Source organism: Scyliorhinus torazame, unplaced genomic scaffold, assembly GCF_047496885.1.
Source record: "Scyliorhinus torazame isolate Kashiwa2021f unplaced genomic scaffold, sScyTor2.1 scaffold_210, whole genome shotgun sequence".
NCBI lineage: Eukaryota > Metazoa > Chordata > Chondrichthyes > Carcharhiniformes > Scyliorhinidae > Scyliorhinus > Scyliorhinus torazame.
Genome location: NW_027307937.1, coordinates 50,357 through 77,884, shown reverse-complemented (window position 1 = coordinate 77,884; position 27,528 = coordinate 50,357). Strand labels below are relative to the sequence as shown.

Genomic DNA, 27,528 nt, shown 5'->3' with positions numbered 1-27,528 from the left:
AGGGATAACGAGGGAGACAGAAATATGAATGAGAGGGATAGTGGGACCGAATGAGATAGCGAGAGAGAGAGAAAGAGAAAGACAAGGGAAGTGGGAACTGTCTCTCAATCTTTTTTATTCTGTGGTTTATAACTGAGATTAGTGTAGGTGGATGTTGCTGAGAGTTTGTGTGACTGAGAGGGGGAATCTTGGCCTCTTGCTGTGCTACAAGTGTAAACATTTTCCTGCGTTTTAGTTAATTTTCTCCCTCTTTTCCCCAGGAATTTGAACTTTGAAGACTGCAATGCGACCAGGAATCTTTGGACAAAGGCTATTCTCCAGAGGACAAGTGGATGGACTGAGGCCTACTCCACAGGCCGCACTCACGTGAGTTGTCTCTTTATTGCCGCCCTGGCCTTGCACTTCGACACAAACACATTAACCCTTTGGTGGGTGGCAAAGAGTAAAATACAAATCTGGAATATAAAGCTGTCTAATTTTGTTCCAAAATAACAGGGGTTATGTTAATTCTGAGCATCCCGGGTATGTGTGGTGGGGGGGGGGGCGGGGGGGGGATTTCACTGTCTCAGCCACTCTCTGCAACCTGGTAGCAAATGTCAACGACACTCAACACTGCCGACTGCACCTTCTGGGATCTTTCTGTGTGCCAATGGATTTTGTTTTAAAAAGGTTTTTCTTCGTTTTAAGAGGCAGTTTAACTCTTTCAGAAACTGAAGGGACTTCTCCAGGGATGTTCCAATCCACACATGACACGGCGGGGGTGGGGTGGGGGGGTGGTGTTAGGTGCAGTGGGGAATGGGGCTCCCAGCAGGAGTGAGGAGGGGGGGGGGGGGGGGGAGAAGGACAGTGTCCCATCTGGTTAGGTCCAGATTGCTGCTGCTGTGGGATCTTGCTGTTCACTCACAGGCCTGTGGCCTTTGCCCGCGCAGCAACAGTGACCACAACTCTGAAAATAAAATAGCTCTCTTCCTGTGTTTGAGTGGGTTTCGCCCCCACAACCCAAAGATTTGCAGGGTAGGTGGATTGGCCACGTGAAATTGTCCCTTAATTGGAAAAAATGAATTAGGTACTCTAAATTTATAAAAATAAATAAATAAATAAATATAGAGTACCTACTTTTTTTTTAATGAAATAGCTCACGGACTGCAAAGTGGGTTCGAAGGTCTCGAATTTTAAAGTCTTAAACTTGAGTGCTTGGGAACGAGAGAGTTAATGAACCCTTTCTGCGTGCACTGACGGGATATTCAGCCATGATCTCATCGCTGCTGAGAGAGAAATCCACCATCAGAAACTCGGAACTCAATTTGGAAAGTGTCACCATTTTTGGGATCTCCCCGTGCACAAGTTGCCTGCAGAATTCCTGAAATGAACCAACAGTGGGGTCACTTTAATACTGAATCCATCGACTGTAAAGTAATCTGGAATTATAGTCCCTTAAACTTGAAGGGGGTGTAATTCTAGAATAAAGCCTGTGTTTTAGGCCGAGACTTAAATGTGAGGGTGAAATGAAATTGGCAGGGGGCCATTTGAATTCTGTTTGCTGTGGTAGTGATTGTTGGATTCCTGTGTGTGATCCTCTCTCTCTCTCTCCTTCCCAACTACTGGGATGAGAGAGAGAGAGAGAGAGTGGGGTCGTGGGAGGGGGGGGGGCGGGGGGGGGGGGGGGTAGGAGGGAGATGTGAGAGAGAGAGGTTGGAGGGAGAGGGAGGTAGTGAAAAAGAGAGGCTTTCTCTCCCTTTCTGCCTTCTTTCCATTCTTGCCTCTCTCTCTGTCTCTCCAGCATTCTGCCGCTATCTGTCCATCTCTCTCCAGCTTTTTAGTGTCTCTTTAAACCTTCAATCAATGAAACCTTCCCACAAACTGCAATGGGGAGCCTCATCACATCTTTCTGGGGATACCCTGATTTGGGAAATAAATGGAAATAAATGCTGGGAGGGTGATTGTAAAAAGTCTCCGGACGGACCAGGCAGCTGGTTTCCCAGTTTAAAGAGGGAAGTGTAACTTTCTGGGGACAGTGGATGTGGCTCCAGACTCCCAATACCCGTGGTATTCAGGGGTGGGGGTATTTTGGGGGCGGGGGGGGGGGAAGAGATGGAGGAAAGAATATAGCAGGCAAGGGAAGGAATATCTCTCTCCCCCATCCCCCCGCTCACCTGCCTGTCCCACCCTGTCAGGATCACATTGCTGGTTGTGGGATCCTGCTGTGCATCAGTGGCCTGCAGCCTTTCCTGAAATGTCAACTTAGTGACCACGCACAATTTAATATTAAACTGGCTCACTGAATGTGCAGCAGTCGGGAATGGGTCTGAAATGAATAGGCCGCAGCCTGGGAACAGGTTTGTCCTCAATGGTGGTGTTTGTGTTTTAGACAGGGCGGTGGGATAGGAAGGATTTCTGAGGGGGGTTTGGGGTTAAATGTCCCTGCCTCAGTCACCCCAGCTTTCTGTCTCTCTCTCTCCTACTTTCCAGCCATTTCTTTCTACATTTCATCTTGGACTAAATGTTACAGAGAACCCCAATGTGATTTGTCGAGAGAGTGGAGGGAGAAAGAGAGTGAAAAAGAGAGGGCAGGGAGAGAAAGAGAGAGAGAGTGGAGGTAAAGAGATATAGTGAAAAGGGGAGGGGGACAGAGAAAGACAGAGGGTGGAGGGAGAGAGAGTGAAAAAGAGGGGGAGGGAGAAAGACAGAGAGAGGGCGGTGGGAGAGAGGGAGTGAAAAAGAGGAGGAAAGAGAGAGAGAGTGGAGGGAGAAAGATGTAGTGACAAGGGGAGGGGGACAGAGAAAGACAGGGTTGAGGGAGAGAGAATGAAAAAGAGAGGGGAGGACAGAGAAAGACAGGGTGGAGGGAGAGGGAGTGAAAAAGAGGGCGAGAGAACGACAAGAGGGTGGAAGGAGATAAAGTGAAAAGGGGAGGGGGACAGAGAAAGTTAGAGGGTGGAGGGAGAGAGTGAAAAAGAGGGAGAGAGAAAGAGAGAGAGGGCGGTGGGAGCGAGGAGTGAAAAAGAGAGGGGGTGAGAGAAAAGGGAGGGCCAGGGGAAACGGGGGGAGAGATGTGGGGTGGGGTGAGGGGGTGATCAGGCACAGGGTCTGGGGGTGGGGGTTCTGCTGTGCACAGTCACGGCCCAGTCACATTATCTTTTAGAAAGTGCGATTTTACACAATCCTGAGACAGTCGATTTGAAAATGTCCTGAGACAGCCCTGTCCTGTCCTGAGACAGTCGATTTGAAAATGTCCTGAGACAGCCCTGTCCTGTCCTGAGACAGTCGATTTGAAAATGTCCTGAGACAGCCCTGTCCTGTCCTGAGACAGTCGATTTGAAAATGTCCTGAGACAGCCCTGTCCTATCCTGAGACAGTCGATTTGAAAATGTCCTGAGACAGCCCTGTCCTGTCCTGAGACAGTCGATTTGAAAATGTCCTGAGACAGCCCTGTCCTGTCCTGAGGCAGTCGATTTGAAAATGTCCTGAGACAGCCCTGTCCTGTCCTGAGACAGTCGATTTGAAAATGTCCTGAGACAGCTCTGTCCTGTCCTGAGACAGTCGATTTGAAAATGTCCTGAGACAGCCCTGTCCTGTCCTGAGACAGTCGATTTGAAAATGTCCTGAGACAGCCCTGTCCTGTCCTGAGACAGTCGATTTGAAAATGTCCTGAGACAGCCCTGTCCTGTCCTGGCCCTGTCCTGTCCTGAGGCCAGTCGATTTGAAAATGCCTCCAGAGGGAAAGAAGACCTGAGAGAGAAAGAGAGGGAGCATGGGAGAAATTGCCTGTCTCACTCTTCCCCACCACATCCCCCTCCCCTCACCGAGCCTCTCTCTCCAGCTATTTCCCTCTATATTTCCTCTTCCAATAAAATGATAAAAACACCAACGTGATTTGTCGTTATTTGAATGGGGAGGCTAGTGAGGGTGGCGAATGTGTGTGGGGGTGTGGGGTGTGTGTGGAGGGGGGCGGTTGAGTGGGAGGTTAAGAGAGACGCAGGATACGGACTGGGCTCCTGTCTCCATCATGTTTATTATTTATGGGATCCTGCTGTGCACACTGCAACATGTAAACATGAACGTATCGACTTTCATAATGTTGCCGAGGTGCTGGGATTGAATTTATAAATGTGAGGCTGTGTAAGGGATATCTCCTGTGCTGAAGACGGAATGATTAGTGAAGTGTTGGTGATGGGGGGAGGGGGGTTGTGTGGGTGTGGGAGGGGGTTAATTCAGCTCACCGAGTTCTCCAATGTCTCCAGGCTCCCCCCCCTCTGCCCCACTTTCAGTTTTAAAGAGGGGCTTCCATTTAATCAGACAATTTCCCAATCGCGCAGTGCCCGTGTTGTACTGTGATTAATGTCACGGTTCCTTGTGAAAGCCCAGGGGACCGTTTGAATCGACTTTTACTGACTTTCTGCTTGTCACATTCTCAGTCTCTCTCTCAGTCAGTCTCTCTGTCTCTCTCTCTCCCTCTCAGTCTCTCTCCCTCTCAGTCTCTCTCCCTCTCAGCCTCTCTCCCTCTCAGCCCCTCTCCCTCTCAGTCTCTCTCCCTCTCAGCCCCTCTCCCTCTCAGCCTCTCTCCCTCTCAGCCTCTCTCTCTCTCAGCCCCTCTCTCTCTCTCAGCCCCTCTTCCTCTCAGCCCCTCTCCCTCTCAGTCTCTCTCCCTCTCAGTCCCTCTCCCTCTCAGCCCCTCTCCCTCTCAGCCCCTCTCCCTCTCAGCCTCTCTCCCTCTCAGTCTCTCTCCCACTCAGCCCATCTCCCTCTCAGCCTCTCTCTCCCTCTCAGTCTCTCTCCCTCTCAGCCCCTCTCCCTCTCAGTCCCTCCCTCTCAGCCCCTCTCCCTCTCAGTCTCTCTCCCACTCAGCCCATCTCCCTCTCAGCCTCTCTCCCTCTCAGCCTCTCTCCCTCTCAGCCCCTCTCCCTCTCAGCCCCTCTCCCTCTCAGCCCCTCTCCCTCTCAGCCTCTCTCCCTCTCAGTCCCTCTCCCTCTCAGTCTCTCTCCCTCTCAAGCCCCTCTCCCTCTCAGCCCCTCTCCCTCTCAGCCCCTCTCAGCCTCAGCCTCTCTCCCTCTCACCCTCTCAGCCTCTCTCCCTCTCAGCCTCTCTCCCTCTCAGCCTCTCAGCCCCTCTCCCTCTCAGCCCCTCTCCCTCTCAGCCCCTCTCCCTCTCCCTCTCAGCCCCTCTCCCTCTCAGCCTCTCTCCCTCTCAGCCTCTCTCTCTCTCAGCCCCTCTCTCTCTCTCAGCCCCTCTTGCTCTCAGCCTCTCTCCCTCTCAGTCCCTCTCCCTCTCAGCCCCTCTCCCTCTCAGCCCCTCTCCCTCTCAGCCTCTCTCCCTCTCAGCCCCTCTCCCTCTCAGCCCCTCTCCCTCTCAGCCCCTCTCCCTCTCAGCCCCTCTCCCTCTCAGTCCCTCTCCCTCTCAGCCCCTCTCCCTCAGTCCCTCTCCCTCTCAGCCTCTCTCCCTCTCAGTCCCTCTCCCTCTCAGTCTCTCTCCCTCTCAGTCCCTCTCCCTCTCAGCCTCTCTCCCTCTCAGCCTCTCTCAGCCCCTCTCCCTCTCAGCCCCTCTCCCTCTCAGTCTCTCTCCCTCTCAGCCCCTCTCCCTCTCAGCCTCTCTCCTTCTCAGCCCCTCTCCCTCTCAGCCCCTCTCCCTCTCAGTCCCTCTCCCTCTCAGCCCCTCTCCCTCTCAGCCCCTCTCCCTCTCAGCCCCTCTCCCTCTCAGCCCCTCTCCCTCTCAGTCTCTCTCCCTCTCAGCCCCTCTCCCTCTCAGCCTCTCTCCCTCTCAGCCCCTCTCCCTCTCAGCCTCTCTCCCTCTCAGCCCCTCTCCCTCTCAGCCTCTCTCCCTCTCAGCCCCTCTCCCTCTCCCTCTCAGCCCCTCTCCCTCTCCCTCTCAGCCTCTCTCCCTCTCAGCCCCTCTCTCTCAGCCCCTCTCCCTCTCAGCCTCTCTCCCTCTCAGCCCCTCTCCCTCTCAGCCCCTCTCCCTCTCAGTCCCTCTCCCTCTCAGTCTCTCTCCCTCTCAGCCTCTCTCCCTCTCAGCCCCTCTCCCTCTCAGTCCCTCTCCCTCTCAGCCTCTCTCCCTCTCAGCCCCTCTCCCTCTCAGCCCCTCTCCCTCTCAGCCCCTCTCCCTCTCAGCCCCTCTCCCTCTCAGCCCCTCTCCCTCTCAGTCTCTCTCCCTCTCAGCCTCTCTCCCTCTCAGCCCCTCTCCCTCTCAGCCCCTCTCCCTCTCAGCCCCTCTCCCTCTCAGCCTCTCTCCCTCTCAGCCCCTCTCCCTCTCAGCCTCTCTCCCTCTCAGTCTCTCTCCCTCTCAGTCTCTCTCCCTCTCAGTCTCTCTCCCTCTCAGCCTCTCTCCCTCTCAGCCCCTCTCCCTCTCAGTCCCTCTCTCTCTCAGCCCCTCTCCCTCTCAGCCCCTCTCCCTCTCAGCCTCTCTCCCTCTCAGCCTCTCTCCCTCTCACCCCCTCTCCCTCTCAGCCCCTCTCCCTCTCAGCCCCTCTCCCTCTCATTCTCTCTCCCTCTCAGCCTCTCTCCCTCTCAGCCCCTCTCCCTCTCAGCCTCTCTCCCTCTCAGTCTCTCTCCCTCTCAAGCCCCTCTCCCTCTCAGCCCCTCTCCCTCAGTCCCTCTCCCTCTCAGCCTCTCTCCCTCTCAGTCTCTCTCCCTCTCAGCCCCTCTCCCTCTCAGCCTCTCTCCTTCTCAGCCCCTCTCCCTCTCAGCCCCTCTCCCTCTCAGTCCCTCTCCCTCTCAGCCCCTCTCCCTCTCAGCCCCTCTCCCTCTCAGCCCCTCTCCCTCTCAGCCCCTCTCCCTCTCAGTCTCTCTCCCTCTCAGCCCCTCTCCCTCTCAGCCTCTCTCCCTCTCAGCCCCTCTCCCTCTCAGCCTCTCTCCCTCTCAGCCCCTCTCCCTCTCAGCCTCTCTCCCTCTCAGCCCCTCTCCCTCTCCCTCTCAGCCCCTCTCCCTCTCCCTCTCAGCCTCTCTCCCTCTCAGCCCCTCTCTCTCAGCCCCTCTCCCTCTCAGCCTCTCTCCCTCTCAGCCCCTCTCCCTCTCAGCCCCTCTCCCTCTCAGTCCCTCTCCCTCTCAGTCTCTCTCCCTCTCAGCCTCTCTCCCTCTCAGCCCCTCTCCCTCTCAGTCCCTCTCCCTCTCAGCCTCTCTCCCTCTCAGCCCCTCTCCCTCTCAGCCCCTCTCCCTCTCAGCCCCTCTCCCTCTCAGCCCCTCTCCCTCTCAGCCCCTCTCCCTCTCAGCCCCTCTCCCTCTCAGTCTCTCTCCCTCTCAGCCTCTCTCCCTCTCAGCCCCTCTCCCTCTCAGCCCCTCTCCCTCTCAGCCCCTCTCCCTCTCAGCCTCTCTCCCTCTCAGCCCCTCTCCCTCTCAGTCTCTCTCCCTCTCAGTCTCTCTCCCTCTCAGTCTCTCTCCCTCTCAGCCTCTCTCCCTCTCAGCCCCTCTCCCTCTCAGTCCCTCTCTCTCTCAGCCCCTCTCCCTCTCAGCCCCTCTCCCTCTCAGCCTCTCTCCCTCTCAGCCTCTCTCCCTCTCACCCCCTCTCCCTCTCAGCCCCTCTCCCTCTCAGCCCCTCTCCCTCTCATTCTCTCTCTCTCTCAGCCTCTCTCCCTCTCAGCCCCTCTCCCTCTCAGCCTCTCTCCCTCTCAGTCTCTCTCCCTCTCAAGCCCCTCTCCCTCTCAGCCCCTCTCCCTCTCAGCCCCTCTCAGCCTCAGCCTCTCTCCCTCTCACCCTCTCAGCCCCTCTCCCCCTCAGCCCCTCTCCCTCTCAGCCCCTCTCAGCCTCTCAGCCCCTCTTCCTCTCAGCCTCTCTCCCTCTCAGTCCCTCTCCCTCTCAGCCCCTCTCCCTCTCAGCCCCTCTCCCTCTCAGTCCCTCTCCCTCTCAGCCTCTCTCCCTCTCAGTCCCTCTCCCTCTCAGTCTCTCTCCCTCTCAGTCCCTCTCCCTCTCAGCCTCTCTCCCTCTCAGCCTCTCTCCCTCTCAGCCTCTCTCCCTCTCAGCCCCTCTCCCTCTCAGCCCCTCTCCCTCTCAGCCCCTCTCCCTCTCAGCCCCTCTCCCTCTCAGTCTCTCTCCCTCTCAGCCCCTCTCCCTCTCAGCCTCTCTCCCTCTCAGCCCCTCTCCCTCTCAGCCTCTCTCCCTCTCAGCCCCTCTCCCTCTCAGCCTCTCTCCCTCTCAGCCCCTCTCCCTCTCCCTCTCAGCCCCTCTCCCTCTCAGCCTCTCTCCCTCTCAGGCCCTCTCCCTCTCAGCCCCTCTCCCTCTCAGCCCCTCTCCCTCTACGCCCCTCTCCCTCTCAGCCCCTCTCCCTCTCAGTCTCTCTCCCTCTCAGTCTCTCTCCCTCTCAGCCCCTCTCCCTCTCAGCCCCTCTCCCTCTCAGTCCCTCTCCCTCTCAGCCCCTCTCCCTCTCAGCACCTCTCCCTCTCAGCCCCTCTCCCTCTCAGCCCCTCTCCCTCTCAGCCCCTCTCCCTCTCAGCCCCTCTCCCTCTCAGTCCCTCTCCCTCTCAGCCCCTCTCCCTCAGTCCCTCTCCCTCTCAGCCTCTCTCCCTCTCAGTCCCTCTCCCTCTCAGTCTCTCTCCCTCTCAGTCCCTCTCCCTCTCAGCCTCTCTCCCTCTCAGCCTCTCTCCCTCTCAGCCCCTCTCCCTCTCAGCCCCTCTCCCTCTCAGTCTCTCTCCCTCTCAGCCCCTCTCCCTCTCAGCCTCTCTCCTTCTCAGCCCCTCTCCCTCTCAGCCCCTCTCCCTCTCAGTCCCTCTCCCTCTCAGCCCCTCTCCCTCTCAGCCCCTCTCCCTCTCAGCCCCTCTCCCTCTCAGCCCCTCTCCCTCTCAGTCTCTGTCCCTCTCAGCCCCTCTCCCTCTCAGCCTCTCTCCCTCTCAGCCCCTCTCCCTCTCAGCCTCTCTCCCTCTCAGCCCCTCTCCCTCTCAGCCTCTCTCCCTCTCAGCCCCTCTCCCTCTCAGCCCCTCTCCCTCTCCCTCTCAGCCTCTCTCCCTCTCAGCCCCTCTCTCTCAGCCCCTCTCCCTCTCAGCCTCTCTCCCTCTCAGCCCCTCTCCCTCTCAGCCTCTCTCCCTCTCAGCCCCTCTCCCTCTACGCCCCTCTCCCTCTCAGCCTCTCTCCCTCTCAGCCCCTCTCCCTCTCAGCCCCTCTCCCTCTCAGCCCCTCTCCCTCTCAGCCCCTCTCCCTCTCAGCCCCTCTCCCTCTCAGTCTCTCTCCCTCTCAGCCTCTCTCCCTCTCAGCCCCTCTCCCTCTCAGCCCCTCTCCCTCTCAGACCCTCTCCCTCTCAGCCTCTCTCCCTCTCAGCCCCTCTCCCTCTCAGTCTCTCTCCCTCTCAGTCTCTCTCCCTCTCAGTCTCTCTCCCTCTCAGCCCCTCTCCCTCTCAGCCTCTCTCCCTCTCAGCCTCTCTCCCTCTCACCCCCTCTCCCTCTCAGCCCCTCTCCCTCTCAGTCCCTCTCCCTCTCAGCCCCTCTCCCTCTCAGTCTCTCTCCCTCTCATTCTCTCTCCCTCTCAGCCTCTCTCCCTCTCAGCCCCTCTCCCTCTCAGTCCCTCTCCCTCTCAGTCTCTCTCCCTCTCAGCCCCTCTCCCTCTCAGCCCCTCTCAGCCTCAGCCTCTCTCCCTCTCACCCTCTCAGCCTCTCTCCCTCTCAGCCTCTCTCCCTCTCAGCCTCTCAGTCCCTCTCAGCCCCTCTCCCTCTCAGCCCCTCTCAGCCTCTCAGCCCCTCTCCCTCTCAGCCCCTCTCCCTCTCAGCCCCTCTACCTCTCAGCCCCTCTCAGCCTCTCAGCCCCTCTTCCTCTCAGCCTCTCTCCCTCTCAGTCCCTCTCCCTCTCAGCCCCTCTCCCTCAGTCCCTCTCCCTCTCAGCCTCTCTCCCTCTCAGTCCCTCTCCCTCTCAGTCTCTCTCCCTCTCAGTCCCTCTCCCTCTCAGCCTCTCTCCCTCTCAGCCTCTCTCCCTCTCAGCCTCTCTCCCTCTCAGCCCCTCTCCCTCTCAGCCCCTCTCCCTCTCAGCCCCTCTCCCTCTCAGTCTCTCTCCCTCTCAGCCCCTCTCCCTCTCAGCCTCTCTCCCTCTCAGCCCCTCTCCCTCTCAGCCTCTCTCCCTCTCAGCCCCTCTCCCTCTCAGCCTCTCTCCCTCTCAGCCCCTCTCCCTCTCCCTCTCAGCCCCTCTCCCTCTCCCTCTCAGCCTCTCTCCCTCTCAGCCCCTCTCCCTCTCAGCCCCTCTCCCTCTCAGCCCCTCTCCCTCTACGCCCCTCTCCCTCTACGCCCCTCTCCCTCTCAGCCCCTCTCCCTCTCAGCCCCTCTCCCTCTCAGCCCCTCTCCCTCTCAGCCCCTCTCCCTCTCAGCCCCTCTCCCTCTCAGCCCCTCTCCCTCTCATTCTCTCTCCCTCTGCCTCTATCTTCTGTCTCTGTCTGTGTCTCTCCCCCTGTAGGTCTGTCTCTCCCTCTCTCTGACTGCCTGGTTCTGTTAGTCACTGTTTTCCTCTCTCCCTCTGCCTTTATCTTCTGTCTCTGTCTGTGTCTCTCCCCCTGTCGGTCTGTCTCTCCCTCTCTCTGACTGCCTGGTTCTGTTAGTCACTGTTTTCCTCTCTCCCTCTGCCTCTGTCTTCTGTCTCTGTCTGTGTCTCTCCCCCTGTCGGTCTGTCTCTCCCTCTCTCTGACTGCCTGGTTCTGTTAGTCACTGTTTTCCTCTCTCTCTCTGCCTCTATCTTCTGTCTCTGTCTGTCTCTCTCCCCCTGTCGTTCTGTCTCTCCCTCTCTCTGACTGCCTGGTTCTGTTAGTCACTGTTTTCCTCTCTCCCTCTGCCTCTATCTTCTGTCTCTGTCTGTGTCTCTCCCCCTGTCGGTCTGTCTCTCCCTCTCTCTCACTGCCTGGTTCTGTTAGTCTCTGTTTTCCTCTCTCCCTCTGCCTCTATCTTCTGTGTCTCTCCCCCTGTCGGTCTGTCTCTCCCTCTCTCTGACTGCCTGGTTCTGTTAGTCTCTGTTTTCCTCTCTCCCTCTGCCTCTATCTTCTGTCTCTGTCTGTGTCTCTCTCCCCTGTCGGTCTGTCTCTCCCTCTCTCTGACTGCCTGGTTCTGTTAGTCACTGTTTTCCTCTCTCCCTCTGCCTCTATCTTCTGTCTCTCTCCCCCTGTCGGTCTGTCTCTACCTGTCTTGACTACCTGTCTCTCTTTACATCTCTCTCACTCCCTCTGCCTCTGCCTGCCTGTCTGTGTGTCATTGTGTCACTCTCTTTCTGCCTGTCTCTGTGTGTAATGTGTGTCACATGTCTTAAAGGGCTCAACACAGCTGACATTGCAATAAATCCAGGTTTGAGTAAAATGCACAGGAAATATTTGGATTTGAGTTTTAGTGATGTACTGACTTTGCATTTTCGCCTTTCTCTCTGCCTATTTCTGTCCCTCTGTCTGTTTCTCTCTCTCTGTCTGTTTCTGTCTCTCTCTCCCTCCCATCTTTGTCTTCAGCTTGTGAAGTATCAGAGAGAGATAGACAGAGTGAGACAGAGAGAGAGAGAGAGAAGCCAGAGGGGCAGGGAGAGGGAAGAGGAGATTGTTGGATGGGGGTCTCTGCTGCACAGCCAGGGCACAGACCCCCACCTCCCCACCCCACATTCCTCACCCCTCCATGGTGTCCACACCTTAAACCTCAATCGACAGTGAGAAAGGGCGGGGGGAGAAACAGGGTGAGGGAGAACCAAACTGAGAGGGGGTGGGGAACGTTGGGGACTCAGTTGGGGTAATTGATACTGGATCTTGGAGCGGTTGAGTCCTCCTCCGTTGTGGGGCTGCCCGTGGGATCCTGCTGTGCAGAATGGTCTTCATTGTAACTTTAGTCATTAGTACATTGACTGGTGTTTTGGGTTTTAGTTCTGTAATCATGAAAATTAAACACGTCCAGTGTGGTGGGACACTTATTCTAAATGGGATGACAGGAGATTTTCCGAGGACATTTTAATCCAGCTCTCACAAAGGGCCTGGAACGGAAAAGGCCGCGATTGGGGCCTGGTTCAATTTACCAATCGCACAGTGCCCGTGTTTTACTGGAATTAATGGGAAAGGAGAGAGAGAATGGGAAAGGAGAGAGAGAATGGGAAAGGAGAGAATGGGAAAGGAGAGAGAGAATGGGAAAGGAGAGAGAGAGAGAATGGGAAAGGAGAGAGAGAATGGGATAGGAGAGAGAGAATGGGAAAGAAGAGAGAATGGGAAAGGAAAGAGAGAAAGGAAAATGAGAGAGAGAAAGGAAAATGAGAGAGAGAAAGGAAAATGAGAGAGAGAAAGGAAAAGGAGAGAGAGAAGTGGGAAATGAGAGAGAGAATGGGAAAGGAAAGAGAGAAAGGAAAATGAGAGAAAGGAAAAGGAGAGAGAGAATAGGAAAAGAAGAGAGAATGGGAAAGGAGAGAGAGAATTGGAAAGGAGAGAGAGAATGGGAAAGGAGAGAATGGGAAAGGAGAGAGAGAGAGAATGGGAAAGGAGAGAGAGAATGGGAAAGGAGAGAGAATGGGAAAGGAGAGAGAATGGGAAAGGAGAGAGAGAATGGGAAAGGAGAGAGAGAATGGGAAAGGAGAGAATGGGAAAGGAGAGAGAGAATGGGAAAGGAGAGAGAGAGAGAATGGGAAAGGAGAGAGAGAATGGGAAAGGAAAGAGAGAAAGGAAAATGAGAGAGAGAAAGGAAAAGGAGAGAGAGAATGGGAAAGGAGAGAGAGAATACAGTAAAGGGGGAGGGAGGGAGAGAAGGGGACGGAGATTGGTAACGGTGCCTTGGAGTCTTGCTGGGCAGAGATGACCCGGAAAGTGCCTCCCGAAAGAAGCAGCCGCTGGGTTTTAAATCCATCCCCCACTTGTGAAGCTGCTGGGAGAGGGACGGGAATTGAAAGTTGTTTAAGGTGACGTTTTATTGCTGGATAATTCTGCTGCCAGTTTTCCCCACACGGGGATGAATTGAGGGATTCAGTGCAATGTGCAGGAAGCATTTTGAGTTTATTGAGGTGTTGACTGGATTTCTCTCTCTCTCTGTCTGCCTGTCCACATTTGTGAATCTGAGAATTTTGTGTTTATAAAGATCCACCCTGGATAATGTTGCTGCCCAGCTTGTTTTAAAGAAGGATATAGCTCTGGGGAGGATCAGAGGATGTGGGGGGGGGACACACAGGTTACTGAGTCGGATGGTCAGCCGTGATGATGAATGGCAGAGCAGCTTGGAAGGGCCGAATGGCCTGCTCCTGGTTTCAGTGTTTAAATTGTTCCCCTGTCCGTGAGCAGGTTGTGTGTGTGTGTGGGATCGAGCTGTGCACTCGCCTGGCTCCCTATTACTTACAAACACCCGCGAGCTGACTGTAAATGTAAAAGATTGAGGGAAAGAGGGAGGCTGGGAGAGGGAGAGGCAGACACAGAGAGAGAGAGAGATGGGGAAATGGAGGGAGGGAAGGGCAGCTGAACAGGGAGGGGCTGGGAGGGGGTGTGAGGGGCTCAGGAAGGGCAGTGGAAAGAGACAGAGTGTAAGGAGGGGGGCCCCCTCTCCCTCTCAGCCCCTCTCCCTCTCAGTCTCTCTCCCTCTCAGCCCCTCTCCCTCTCAGTCTCTCTCCCTCTCAGCCCCTCTCCCTCTCAGCCCCTCTCCCTCTCAGCCCCTCTCCCTCTCAGTCTCTCTCCCTCTCAGCCCCTCTCCCTCTCAGCCCCTCTCCCTCTCAGTCTCTCTCCCTCTCAGCCTCTCTCCCTCTCAGTCTCTCTCCATCTCAGCCCATCTCCCTCTCAGCCCCTCTCCCTCTCAGCCCATCTCCCTCTCATCCTCTCTCCCTCTCAGCCCCTCTCCCTCTCAGTCTCTCTCCCTCTCAGTCTCTCTCCCTCTCAGCCCATCTCCCTCTCGGCCTCTCTCCCTCTCAGCCTCTCTCCCTCAGTCTCTCTCCCTCTCAGTCTCTCTCCCTCTCAGCCCCTCTCCCTCTCAGCCCCTCTCCCTCTCAGTCTCTCTCCCTCTCAGCCCCTCCCTCTCAGCCTCTCTCCCTCTCAGCCCCTCTCCCTCTCAGCCCCTCTCCCTCTCAGCCCCTCTCCCTCTCAGCCCCTCTCCCTCTCAGCCCCTCTCCCTCTCAGCCTCTCTCCCTCTCAGCCCCTCTCCCTCTCAGCCTCTCTCCCTCTCAGCCCCTCTCCCTCTCAGCCCCTCTCCCTCTCAGCCCCTCTCCCTCTCAGCCTCTCTCCCTCTCACCCTCTCTCCCTCTCAGCCCCTCTCCCTCTCAGCCCCTCTCCCTCTCAGCCCCTCTCCCTCTCAGTCCCTCTCCCTCTCAGCCATTCTCCCTCTCAGTCTCTCTCCCTCTCAGCCCCTCTCAACCCCTCTCCCTCTCAGCCCCTCTCTCTCTCAGCCTCTCTCCCTCTCAGCCCCTCTCCCTCTCAGCCCCTCTCCCTCTCAGCCCCTCTCCCTCTCAGCCCCTCTCCCTCTCAGTCTCTCTCCCTCTCAGCCCCTCCCTCTCAGCCTCTCTCCCTCTCAGCCCCTCTCCCTCTCAGCCCCTCTCCCTCAGCCCCTCTCCCTCTCAGCCCCTCTCAGCCCCTCTCCCTCTCAGCCTCTCTCCCTCTCAGCCCCTCTCCCTCAGCCTCTCTCCCTCTCAGCCCCTCTCCCTCTCAGCCCCTCTCCCTCTCAGCCCCTCTCTCTCTCAGCCTCTCTCCCTCTCAGCCCCTCTCCCTCTCAGCCCCTCTCCCTCTCAGCCCCTCTCCCTCTCAGCCCCTCTCCCTCTCAGCCCCTCTCCCTCTCAGCCCCTCTCCCTCTCAGCCCCTCTCCCTCTCAGTCCCTCTCCCTCTCAGTCTCTCTCCCTCTCAGCCCCTCTCTCTCTCAGCCTCTCTCCCTCTCAGTCCCGCTCCCTCTCAGCCCCTCTCCCTCTCAGTCTCTCTCCCTCTCAGCCTCTCTCCCTCTCAGCCCCTCTCCCTCTGTCTCTCTCCCTCTCAGCCCCTCTCCCTCTCAGCCTCTCCCTCTCAGCCCCTCTCCCTCTCAGCCCCTCTCCCTCTCAGCCTCTCCCTCTCAGTCCCTCTCCCTCTCAGCCTCTCTCCCTCTCAGCCTCTCAGCCCCTCTCCCTCTCAGCCTCTCCCTCTCAGTCCCTCTCCCTCTCAGCCTCTCTCCCTCTCAGCCCCTCTCCCTCTCAGCCCCTCTCCCTCTCAGTCTCTCTCCCTCTCAGTCCCTCTCAGCCTCTCAGCCCCTCTCCCTCTGTCTCTCTCCCTCTCAGCCCCTCTCCCTCTCAGCCTCTCTCCCTCTCAGTCCCTCTCCCGCTCAGCCCCTCTCCCTCTCAGCCTCTCTCCCTCTCAGTCTCTCTCCCTCTCAGCCTCTCCCTCTCAGCCCCTCTCCCTCTCAGCCCCTCTCCCTCTCAGCCCCTCTCCCTCTCAGCCTCTCCCTCTCAGTCCCTCTCCCTCTCAGCCTCTCTCCCTCTCAGCCCCTCTCCCTCTCAGCCTCTCTCCCTCTCAGCCTCTCTCCCTCTCAGTCCCTCTCCCTCTCAGCCTCTCTCCCTCTCAGCCCCTCTCCCTCTCAGCCTCTCTCCCTCTCAGCCTCTCTCCCTCTCAGTCCCTCTCCCTCTCAGCCTTGTCTCTCCAGGCTTGGTGGGTGGAAGGGCCTGTTCTGTGCGGTCTGATTCTGTGCAGATCAGGCTCAGAGAGGGAGAGAGAGAGAGAGAGAAATGAAATGAGAGAGGGAGAGAGAGAAATGAAATGAGAGGGAGAGAAATGAAAAGAGAGAGGGAGAGAGAGAAATGAAATGAGAGAGAGGGAGAGAGAAATGAAATGGAGAGAGAGGGAGAGAGAAATGAAATGAGAGAGAGGGAGAGAAATGAAAAGTGAGAGAGGGAGAGAAATGAAATGGAGAGAGAGGGAGAGAGAAATGAAATGAGAGAGAGGGAGAGAGAGAAATGAAATGAGAGGGAGGGAAAGAAATGAAAAGTGAGAGAGGGAGAGAAATGAAATGGAGAGAGAGGGAGAGAGAGAAATGAAATGAGAGGGAGGGAGGGAGAGAAATGAAATGAGAGAGAGGGAAGGAGCGAAATGTAATGAGAGAGAGGGAAGGAGAGAAATGAAAAGTGAGAGAGGGAGAGAAATGGAAAGAGAGAGAGAAATGAAATGAGAGAGAGAGAGATGGAGGCAGAGGTAAGTGATGGAAGTTGAAGGCTGGGGATGTGAAGGGGATCTGGAGGGGTGGGGGAGAGAGACAGAGTGTGTGGGAGGGGTGTCCTGCACCATGGTGGTACTGCCAGTGGGATCTTGCTGTGTAGAATTGCCTTCATTGCTCATGTACACTGACTGGAGGGGTGATTGGATCTGATTGTGCAATTAGGACGGAGATAGGGGAGAGTGCAAAGCCAGAGGGAGCGGAGAGAGAGACAAGAATCGTGGATGGGGGTTTCCTGGTGTAGAGTCAGGGTCCAGCGCACTCCCCCCACCCCCTCCCCTTGCGCCCACACAACCCGCCCCATGTTCCTCGCAAGGCGACACTGTCCACACTGGGGGGTGGGGAATATTGGGGGCTGTGTGGGTGAAAGAGAGCCAGTGAGGCGATGGGGTGGGAGGGGGGATCCAGAGACAGCAAAGCAGAGGTGGACATTGGTTGGTGGGTCAAGGGAAGGGGGGATAAAGACACCGGATCTGACGGTGTTCAGTGTGGGATCTTGCTGTGCGAGGCTGAGGGCAATATTGACGTGGGGCGGTGGGGCTGGAGAATCACTCTCCACTTGGGAGAGGCGAGCTTTGATCAGGAATAGTCAGCGTGGCAGAGGGAGGCCGTGCTGAACCAATGGGACTGAATTATTGGAGGAGGTGACCAGATGAGGGTGGTGCAGTTGATGTAGTTTATCTGGGTTGCAGCCAAGCCTCTGACAAGGCCCCACATGGGAGACTGACAAAGAAGTCAAATGCACATGGGAGATGGGGTAACTTGGAAGCAGAACTGAGTTAGTGATAGGAGACAGAGGGTGGTGGGAGAAGGCTGTTTGTGCGACTGGAGGCCAGTCACAGAGTGAAAGATGTTTACAGCATGGAAACGGTCCCTTCGGCCCAGCTTGTCCGTGCCGCCCAGTTTCTATCACTAAGCTAGTCCCGCTTGCCCGCATTTGGCCCATATCCCTCTGTACCCACCCTGCCCACGGATGGGAGGGTTCCAGCCTCCCTACACCCCGCCCCACATTCTTCGCACAACAACTGCGGCAATTCTCACCTCAAACAATTTTTTTTTTCAAATCCGGCCGATACCACATTGCAGTGTGTGTGTGGGATCCTGCTGTGCGAGGATGAGGGACATATTGAAGTGGAGTAAGAGGGGGTAGTTTGTTTGGAGAGAGGTAAATGTTCTAGGGAGTTTGTGGGATCGGACTGTGCGCTGCCACTGTACCATGGAACATACTGACTTCCGAGTGTTTGTGAGAGAGGGAGAGGTGACTGATGGAAGGGGAAGCGTCAGGATTAATACTGAATGAGGAAACAGCAGCAATCCTGGAGCCATTAGCTCGGGAGACATTATCTTTGACTTTAATGAGTTTTTGACAGTAAAATTCTCTCGTCCCACATTGTTGTAATGAAGTAAAGATGCTCCATCTGTGCTGTAATTGAGTAGCAGGTGCTAAATCGGTGTTGTAATTAATAATTGTGCTCCCTCAGTGTTGTAATTGGGTATTGAGTGCTCCCTCAGTGTTGTAATTGGGTTATCAGGTGCTCCCTCAGTGTTGTAATTGGGTATCGGGTGCTCCGTCACTGTTGTAATTGGGTATCGGGTGCTCCCTTAGTGTTGTAATTGGGTATCGGGTGCTCAGTCAGTGTTGTAATTGGGTATCGGGTGCTCCCTCAGTGTTGTAATTGGGTATCGGGTGCTCCCTCAGTGTTGTGATTGGGTATCGGGTGCTCCCTCAGTGTTGTAATTGGGTATCGGGTGCTCAGTCAGTGTTGTATTGGGTATCGGGTGCTCCCTCAGTGTTGTAATTGGGTATCGGGTGCTCCCTCAGTGTTGTAATTGGGTATCGGGTGCTCCCTCAGTGTTGTAATTGGGTATCGGGTGCTCCCTCAGTGTTGTAATTGGGTATCGGGTGCTCCTCAATGTTTTAATTGGGTATCGGGTGCTCCGTCAGTGTTGTATTGCGTATCGGGTGCTCCCTCAGTGTTGTAATTGGGTATCGGGTGCTCCCTCAGTGTTGTAATTGGGTATCGGGTGCTCCCTCAATGTTGTAATTGGGTATCAGGTGCTCCCTCAGTGTTGTAATTGGGTATCGGGTGCTCAGTCAGTGTTGTAATTGGTATCGGGTGCTCCCTCTGTGTTGTAATTGGGTATCGGGTGCTCCAGTGTGTTGTAATTGGGTATCGGGTGCTCCCTCAGTGTTGTAATTGGGTATCGGGTGCTCAGTCAGTGTTACAATTGGGTATTGGGTGCTCCCTCAGTGTTGTAATTGGGTATCGGGTGCTCAGTCAGTGTTGTAATTGGGTATCGGGGTGCACCCTCAGTGTTGTAATTGGGTGTTGGGTGCTCAGTCAATGTTGTAATTGGGTATTGGGTGCTCCTCAGTGTTGTAATTGGGTATCGGGTGCTCCCTGTGTTGTAATTGGGTATCGGGTGCTCCAGTGTGTTGTAATTGGGTATCGGGTGCTCCCTCAGTGCTGTAATTGGGTATTGGGTGCTCCCTCAGTGTTGTAATTGGGTATTGGGTGCTCCCTCAGTGTTGTAATTGGGTATCGGGTGCTCCGTCAGTGTTGTAATTGGTTATCGGGTGCTCCCTCAGTGTTGTAATTGGGTATCGGGTGCTCCCTCAGTGTTGTAATTGGGTATCGGGTGCTCCCTCAGTGTTGTAATTGGGTATCGAGTGCTCCCTCAGTGTTGTAATTGGGTATCGGGTGCTCCCTCAGTGTTGTAATTGGGTATCGGGTGCTCCCTCAGTGTTGTAATTGGGTATCGGGTGCTCCCTCAGTGTTGTAATTGGGTATCGGGTGCTCCCTCAGTGTTGTAATTGGGTATCGGGTGCTCCCTCAGTGTTGTAATTGGGTATCGGGTGCTCAGTCAGTGTTGTAATTGGGTATCGGGTGCTCCCTCAGTGTTGTAATTGGGTATCGGGTGCTCCCTCAGTGTTGTAATTGGGTATCGGGTGCTCCGTCACTGTTGTAATTGGGTATCGGGTGCTCCCTCAGTGTTGTAATTGGGAATCGGGTGCTCCCTCAGTGTTGTAATTGGGTATCGGGTGCTCCGTCACTGTTGTAATTGGGTATCGGGTGCTCCCTCAGTGTTGTAATTGGGAATCGGGTGCTCCCTCAGTGTTGTAATTGGGTATCGGGTGCTCCGTCAGTGTTGTAATTGGGTATCGGGTGCTCCCTCAGTGTTGTAATTGGGAATCGGGTACTCAGTCAGTGTTGTAATTGGGTATCGGGTGCTCCACAGTGTTGTAATTGGGTATTGGGTGCTCCCTCAGTGTTGTAATTGGGAATCGGGTGCTCAGTCAGTGTTGTAATTGGGTATCGGGTGCTCCCACAGTGTTGTAATTGGTATTGGGTGCTCCCTCAGTGTTGTAATTGGGTATCGGGTGCTCCCTCAGTGTTATAATTGGGTATCGGGTGCTCAGTCAGTGTTGTAATTGGGTATCGGGTGCTCCCTCAGTGTTGTAATTGGGAATCGGGTGCTCCCTCAGTGTTGTAATTGGGTATTGAGTGCTCCCTCAGTGTTGTAATTGGGTATCGGGTGCTCCCTCAGTGTTGTAATTGGGTATTGAGTGCTCCCTCAGTGTTGTAATTGGGTATCGGGTGCTCCCTCAGTGTTGTAATTGGGTATTGAGTTCTCCCTCAGTGTTGTAATTGGGTACCGGGTGATCCCTCAGTGTTGTAATTGGGTATTGAGTGCTCCCTCAGTGTTGTAATTGGGTATCGGGTGCTCCGTCAGTGTTGTAATTGGGTATTGAGTGCTCCCTCAGTGTTGTAATTGGTATCGGGTGCTCCCTCAGTGTTGTAATTGGGTATCGAGTGCTCCCTCAGTGGTTGTAATTGGGTATCGGGTGCTCCCTCAGTGTTGTAATGGGTATCGGGTGCTCCCTCAGTGTTGTAATTGGGTATCGGGTGCTCCCTCCGTGTTGTAATTGGGTATCGGGTGCTCCCTCAGTGTTGTAATTGGGTATCGGGTGCTCCCTCAGTGTTGTAATTGGGTATCGGGTGCTCCCTCAGTGTTGTAATTGGGTATCGGGTGCTCCCTCGGTGTTGTAATTGGGTATCGGGTGCTCCCTCAGTGTTGTAATTGTAAAGCAGAGCGGCTGAAAGGGTCGCAGTCCTCAGCAATGGCAGAGAGCTGGATAGACACGATAGGTACAGGTGCTCCAGGAGGGACAGAGGTGCAGAAAGGGGAGTTGCCTTTTTCATTAAGGGGAGCGTCACGGCAGCAGTCAAAAGATGAAATAACCGAGGAATCATCCAGCGATGTTTTGTGGGTGGAACCAAGGATGGGATGGTGACCTCATTGGGATTGTACCCAAACAGTCAACAGGAATTAGAAGCTGAAATATGCAGGGAGATTGGGGAAACTTGCAGGTAGGGGGAGTCTGAGGGGGGGACAGAGGGGGAGATATTGGGGGGAGACAGAGGGGGAGAGGGATACAGAGGGGGGTAGAGGGTGGGAGGGGGGAGACAGAGGGGGAAGAGGGTGGGGGGGAAGACAGAGGGGGAAGAGGGTAAATACCAGTCCTGGAGTGAGCAGGGAGAGTGGGGGAGGGGAAAGTGTCGGATATCTATCAGGATTTGTTGGAGGCGGAGGAGACCCCGGTGGAGGAACTGAAGGGCAAGTGGGAGGAGTTAGGTGGGGAGTTAGAGGCGGGTCTGTGGGTGGACGCCCGCAGGGTTAATTCCTCCTCCTCATGTGCCAGGCTCAGCCTAGTACAGTTTAAGGTGGTACACCGGGCACACATGAAGGTGGCGAGGATGAGCAAGTTTTTCGGGGTAGACGATCGATGTGCGAGACGTGCGGGAAGACCAGCAAACCACGTCCACATGTTTTGGGCATGCCCGAAGCTTAGAGGGTTTTGCTCGAGCAATGTCCAAGGTGCTCGACACCCGGGCGGTGCCGAGTCCGGAGGTGGCGATCTTTGGAGTGTCAGAAGAACCCGGAGTACAGGGAGTGAAATAGGCCGACGTTCTGGCCTTTGCCTCCCTGGTAGCCCGGAGACGGATCCTTTTAATGTGGAGGCACTCGGAGCCCCCGAGCGTGGAGACTTGGCTCAGTGACATGGCTGGGTTCCTCAAGCTGGAGAAAATAAAGTTTGCCTTGAGGGGGTCAATGCTGGGGTTCTCTCGGAGGACGCAGCCGTTCGTCGACTTTCTGGGGGCGAATTAAAGTGTCGGCAGAAGCAGCACTCTGAAGGGGGGGGGGGGAAAGTGCAATATGGTTAAGGGATGTACAGGAGGGGTTGGGTGGGAAATATCTCCTTTACTATGTTGATGGTTATGTTGTTATTGCTTTTGTTATTGTTATCAATAAAAATATATTTTTTTGAAACAACTAAACTGTTGCAGCGTTCGGCCGTGTTTATAAAATGGGTTTTATAAAACAGATTGGGGGCAGTCCCAGGATGTTGCTGTGCCTTTATTATTTCAATAATGCTTTGCTGTAATCAATTTCCAGCTTTCTCTTCCCGAGGAGAGTTGATTTTGAAGCTTGGACGACACAAAGAGAATCCTTCCTCGGCGAGGAATCCTCAGACAGGAGTTCGAACCTGAGAGAAACAGAATAAATGTCAATGTGTCTTTGTGTGTCATTATTGGGGTTTCATTATTCTGATGGGTACTCAAGTGTTGGGCTCTTTTGTTTTTTTGGAAGCGGGGGGGGGGGGGGTGGGGGGGGGGAGGGTGCAGGAGTCTCAGTGTCTCTGGGGGGCGGGGGGGGGTGCAGGAGTCTCAGTGTCTCTGGGGGGGCGGGGGTGGGGGTGCAGGAGTCTCAGTGTCTCTGGGGGGCGGGGGGGGGTGCAGGAGTCTCAGTGTCTTGGGGGGGGGGTGCAGGAGTCTCAGTGTCTCTGGGGGGCGGGGGGTGCAGGAGTCTCAGTGTCTCTGGGGGGCGGGGGGTGCAGGAGTCTCAGTGTCTCTGGGGGGCGGGGGGTGCAGGAGTCTCAGTGTCTCTGGGGGGCGGTGCAGGAGTCTCAGTGTCTCTGGGGGGCGGGGGGGGGTGCACGAGTCTCAGTGTCTCTGGGGGGCGGGGGGTGCAGGAGTCTCAGTGTCTCTGGGGGGGTGGGGGGGGGGGAGAGGCAGGAGTCAGTGTCTCTGGGGGGAGTGGGAGACCGGTGACATTTTCACACTGAGGGTTGGGTGAGTTATTCCAGTGAACAAGATGTCCTGTGGGAACAGGAGGGAGCGCAGCCTCAGGTGATTAAGGAGGTGGAGTGTGGGAACAGGAGGGAGCGCAGCCTCAGGTGATTAAGGAGGTGGAGTGTGGGAACAGGAGGGAGCGCAGCCTCAGGTGGTTAAGGAGGTGGAGTGTGGGAGCAGGAGGGAGCGCAGCCTCAGGTGATTAAGGAGGTGGAGTGTGGGAACAGGAGGGAGCGCAGCCTCAGGTGATTAAGGAGGTGGAGTGTGGGAGCAGGAGGGAGCGCAGCCTCAGGTGATTAAGGAGGTGGAGTGTGGGAACAGGAGGGAGCGCAGCCTCAGGTGATTAAGGAGGTGGAGTGTGGGAGCAGGAGGGAGCGCAGCCTCAGGTGATTAAGGAGGTGGAGTGTGGGAGCAGGAGGGAGCGCAGCCTCAGGTGGTTAAGGAGGTGGAGTGTGGGAACAGGAGGGAGCGCAGCCTCAGGTGATTAAGGAGGTGGAGTGTGGGAACAGGAGGGAGCGCAGCCTCAGGTGATTAAGGAGGTGGAGTGTGGGAGCAGGAGGGAGCGCAGCCTCAGGTGGTTAAGGAGGTGGAGTGTGGGAACAGGAGGGAGCGCAGCCTCAGGTGATTAAGGAGGTGGAGTGTGGGAACAGGAGGGAGCGCAGCCTCAGGTGATTAAGGAGGTGGAGTGTGGGAGCAGGAGGGAGCGCAGCCTCAGGTGATTAAGGAGGTGGAGTGTGGGAGCAGGAGGGAGCGCAGCCTCAGGTGATTAAGGAGGTGGAGTGTGGGAACAGGAGGGAGCGCAGCCTCAGGTGATTAAGGAGGTGGAGTGTGGGAACAGGAGGGAGCGCAGCCTCAGGTGATTAAGGAGGTGGAGTGTGGGAACAGGAGGGAGCGCAGCCTCAGGTGATTAAGGAGGTGGAGTGTGGGAACAGGAGGGAGCGCAGCCTCAGGTGATTAAGGAGGTGGAGTGTGGGAACAGGAGGGAGCGCAGCCTCAGGTGATTAAGGAGGTGGAGTGTGGGAGCAGGAGGGAGCGCAGCCTCAGGTGATTAAGGAGGTGGAGTGTGGGAGCAGGAGGGAGCGCAGCCTCAGGTGATTAAGGACGTGGAGTGTGGGAGCAGGAGGGAGCGCAGCCTCAGGTGATTAAGGAGGTGGAGTGTGGGAGAAGGAGGGAGCGCAGCCTCAGGTGATTAAGGAGGTGGAGTGTGGGAGCAGGAGGGAGCGCAGCCTCAGGTGATTAAGGAGGTGGAGTGTGGGAACAGGAGGGAGCGCAGCCTCAGGTGATTAAGGAGGTGGAGTGTGGGAGCAGGAGGGAGCGCAGCCTCAGGTGGTTAAGGAGGTGGAGTGTGGGAGCAGGAGGGAGCGCAGCCTCAGGTGATTAAGGAGGTGGAGTGTGGGAACAGGAGGGAGCGCAGCCTCAGGTGATTAAGGAGGTGGAGTGTGGGAGCAGGAGGGAGCGCAGCCTCAGGTGGTTAAGGAGGTGGAGTGTGGGAGCAGGAGGGAGCGCAGCCTCAGGTGATTAAGGAGGTGGAGTGTGGGAGCAGGAGGGAGCGCAGCCTCAGGTGATTAAGGAGGTGGAGTGTGGGAATAGGAGGGAGCGCAGCCTCAGGTGATTAAGGAGGTGGAGTGTGGGAGCAGGAGGGAGCGCAGCCTCAGGTGATTAAGGAGGTGGAGTGTGGGAGCAGGAGGGAGCGCAGCCTCAGGTGATTAAGGAGGTGGAGTGTGGGAGCAGGAGGGAGCGCAGCCTCAGGTGATTAAGGAGGTGGAGTGTGGGAACAGGAGGGAGCGCAGCCTCAGGTGATTAAGGAGGTGGAGTGTGGGAGCAGGAGGGAGCGCAGCCTCAGGTGATTAAGGAGGTGGAGTGTGGGAACAGGAGGGAGCGCAGCCTCAGGTGATTAAGGAGGTGGAGTGTGGGAATAGGAGGGAGCGCAGCCTCAGGTGATTAAGGAGGTGGAGTGTGGGAGCAGGAGGGAGCGCAGCCTCAGGTGATTAAGGAGGTGGAGTGTGGGAGCAGGAGGGAGCGCAGCCTCAGGTGATTAAGGAGGTGGAGTGTGGGAGCAGGAGGGAGCGCAGCCTCAGGTGATTAAGGAGGTGGAGTGTGGGAGCAGGAGGGAGCGCAGCCTCAGGTGATTAAGGAGGTGGAGTGTGGGAGCAGGAGGGAGCGCAGCCTCAGGTGATTAAGGAGGTGGAGTGTGGGAACAGGAGGGAGCGCAGCCTCAGGTGATTAAGGAGGTGGAGTGTGGGAGCAGGAGGGAGCGCAGCCTCAGGTGATTAAGGAGGTGGAGTGTGGGAGCAGGAGGGAGCGCAGCCTCAGGTGATTAAGGAGGTGGAGTGTGGGAGCAGGAGGGAGCGCAGCCTCAGGTGATTAAGGAGGTGGAGTGTGGGAGCAGGAGGGAGCGCAGCCTCAGGTGATTAAGGAGGTGGAGTGTGGGAGCAGGAGGGAGCGCAGCCTCAGGTGATTAAGGAGGTGGAGTGTGGGAGCAGGAGGGAGCGCAGCCTCAGGTGATTAAGGAGGTGGAGTGTGGGAGCAGGAGGGAGCGCAGCCTCAGGTGATTAAGGAGGAGGAGTGTGGGAACAGGAGGGAGCGCAGCCTCAGGTGATTAAGGAGGTGGAGTGTGTGAGCAGGAGGGAGCGCAGCCTCAGGTGATTAAGGGGGTGGAGTGTGGGAGCAGGAGGGAGCGCAACCTCAGGTGATTAAGGAGGTGGAGTGTGGGAGCAGGAGGGAGCGCAGCCTCAGGTGATTAAGGAGGTGGAGTGTGGGAGCAGGAGGGAGCGCAGCCTCAGGTGATTAAGGAGGTGGAGTGTGGGAGCAGGAGGGAGCGCAGCCTCAGGTGATTAAGGAGGTGGAGTGTGGGAGCAGGAGGGAGCGCAGCCTCAGGTGGTAAAGGAGGTGGAGTGTGGGAACAGGAGGGAGCGCAGCCTCAGGTGATTAAGGAGGTGGAGTGTGGGAGCAGGAGGGAGCGCAGCCTCAGGTGATTAAGGAGGTGGAGTGTGGGAGCAGGAGGGAGCGCAGCCTCAGGTGATTAAGGAGGTGGAGTGTGGGAGCAGGAGGGAGCGCAGCCTCAGGTGATTAAGGAGGTGGAGTGTGGGAGCAGGAGGGAGCGCAGCCTCAGGTGATTAAGGAGGTGGAGTGTGGGAGCAGGAGGGAGCGCAGCCTCAGGTGGTTAAGGAGGTGGAGTGTGGGAACAGGAGGGAGCGCAGCCTCAGGTGATTAAGGAGGTGGAGTGTGGGAGCAGGAGGGAGCGCAGCCTCAGGTGGTTAAGGAGGTGGAGTGTGGGAACAGGAGGGAGCGCAGCTTCAGGTGGTTAAGGAGGTGGAGTGTGGGAGCAGGAGGGAGCGCAGCCTCAGGTGATTAAGGAGGTGGAGTGTGGGAGCAGGAGGGAGCGCAGCCTCAGGTGGTTAAGGAGGTGGAGTGTGGGAGCAGGAGGGAGCGCAGCCTCAGGTGATTAAGGAGGTGGAGTGTGGGAGCAGGAGGGAGCGCAGCCTCAGGTGATTAAGGAGGTGGAGTGTGGGAGCAGGAGGGAGCGCAGCCTCAGGTGATTAAGGAGGTGGAGTGTGGGAGCAGGAGGGAGCGCAGCCTCAGGTGATTAAGGAGGTGGAGTGTGGGAACAGGAGGGAGCGCAGCCTCAGGTGATTAAGGAGGTGGAGTGTGGGAGCAGGAGGGAGCGCAGCCTCAGGTGATTAAGGAGGTGGAGTGTGGGAGCAGGAGGGAGCTCAGCCTCAGGTGATTAAGGAGGTGGAGTGTGGGAACAGGAGGGAGCGCAGCCTCAGGTGATTAAGGAGGTGGAGTGTGGGAGCAGGAGGGAGCGCAGCCTCAGGTGATTAAGGAGGTGGAGTGTGGGAACAGGAGGGAGCGCAGCCTCAGGTGATTAAGGAGGTGGAGTGTGGGAGCAGGAGGGAGCGCAGCCTCAGGTGATTAAGGAGGTGGAGTGTGGGAGCAGGAGGGAGCGCAGCCTCAGGTGATTAAGGAGGTGGAGTGTGGGAGCAGGAGGGAGCGCAGCCTCAGGTGATTAAGGAGGTGGAGTGTGGGAACAGGAGGGAGCGCAGCCTCAGGTGATTAAGGAGGTGGGGAGCAGGAGGGAGCGCAGCCTCAGGTGATTAAGGAGGTGGAGTGTGGGAACAGGAGGGAGCGCAGCCTCAGGTGATTAAGGAGGTGGAGTGTGGGAACAGGAGGGAGCGCAGCCTCAGGTGATTAAGGAGGTGGAGTGTGGGAGCAGGAGGGAGCGCAGCCTCAGGTGATTAAGGAGGTGGGGAGCAGGAGGGAGCGCAGCCTCAGGTGATTAAGGAGGTGGAGTGTGGGAACAGGAGGGAGCGCAGCCTCAGGTGATTAAGGAGCAGGAGGGAACGCAGCCTCAGGAAGGCATTAAGGTGGGGCAGGAGGGAACACCCCCTCAGGAAGGGATTAAGGAGGTGGGGCAGGAGGGAACGTAGCCTCAGGAAGGGATTAAGGAGGTGGGGCAGGAGGGAACGTAGCCTCAGGTGATTAAGGGGCAGGAGGGAACGCAGCCTCAGGAAGGGATTAAGGAGAAGTGGGGAGCAGGAGGGGTCTGGTGTGTTTAATAAATTAAATAGTGGATTTGCACCTTCATTTCATTTAAACTCTCCCCATGTGGGTCAGGGTTTTGTAAGGGGGCGAACGGAACCCCCCCCCCCCCCAGCTCTGTATCTACATTGGCAATAAAATGTGTAAACAACCAACCTGACCCGAGGATTATGTATTTTATCCAGGGGGGATATTTTTGGGGAAGAATGTGTGGGGGGGAGGGGAGTATAATAGGGTTGAAAATATTTGGGGGGGAATATTTGTAGAAAAAAAAATAACGGGGGGGCAATTTGAGGGGGGTATAAAATTGGGGGGGGGGGGGGAAATAATTTTTGCCGGGGGGCAAATTTGAGGGGGGTAATTTGAAGGGGGGGCAATTTGAGGGGGGGCAAATTTGAGGTGGCATAAAATTGGCGGGGAAATAATTTTGGCTGGGGGGCAATTTGAGGGGGCATAAAATTGGGGGGGAAATAATTTTGGCTGGGGGGCAAATTTGAGGGGGGGGCAATTTGAGGGGGGCAAATTTGAGGGGGGCAAATTTGAGGGGGGCAAATTTGAGGGGGGGGGGCAATTTGAGGGGGGGGCAAATTTGAGGGGGGGGCAAATTTGAGGGGGGCAAATTGAGGGGGGGGCAATTTGAGGGGCGGGCGAATTTGAGGGGGGGGCAAATTTGAGGGGGGGGCAAATTTGAGGGGCGGGCGAATTTGAGGGGGGGGCAAATTTGAGGGGGGGGGCAAATTTGAGGGGGGGCAATTTGAGGGGGCATAAAATTGGGGGGGAAATAATTTTGGCCGGGGGGGCA

General features: G+C 56.5%; 1 long non-coding RNA gene across 6 annotated transcripts in view; it reads left to right on the top strand.

The window, feature by feature from the left end:
• Positions 1-21,640, top strand: part of LOC140405770 (uncharacterized) — a 99,165-nt gene extending 77,525 nt beyond the window's left edge. For all 6 annotated transcript variants that reach the window (XR_011938749.1, XR_011938750.1, XR_011938748.1 and 3 more), the window contains 2 exons: positions 261-366; positions 21,508-21,640. This is a non-coding gene — a long non-coding RNA (uncharacterized lncRNA). The remainder of the gene's footprint in view (positions 1-260; positions 367-21,507) is intronic.
• The last annotated feature ends 5,888 nt before the right edge of the window (positions 21,641-27,528 follow it).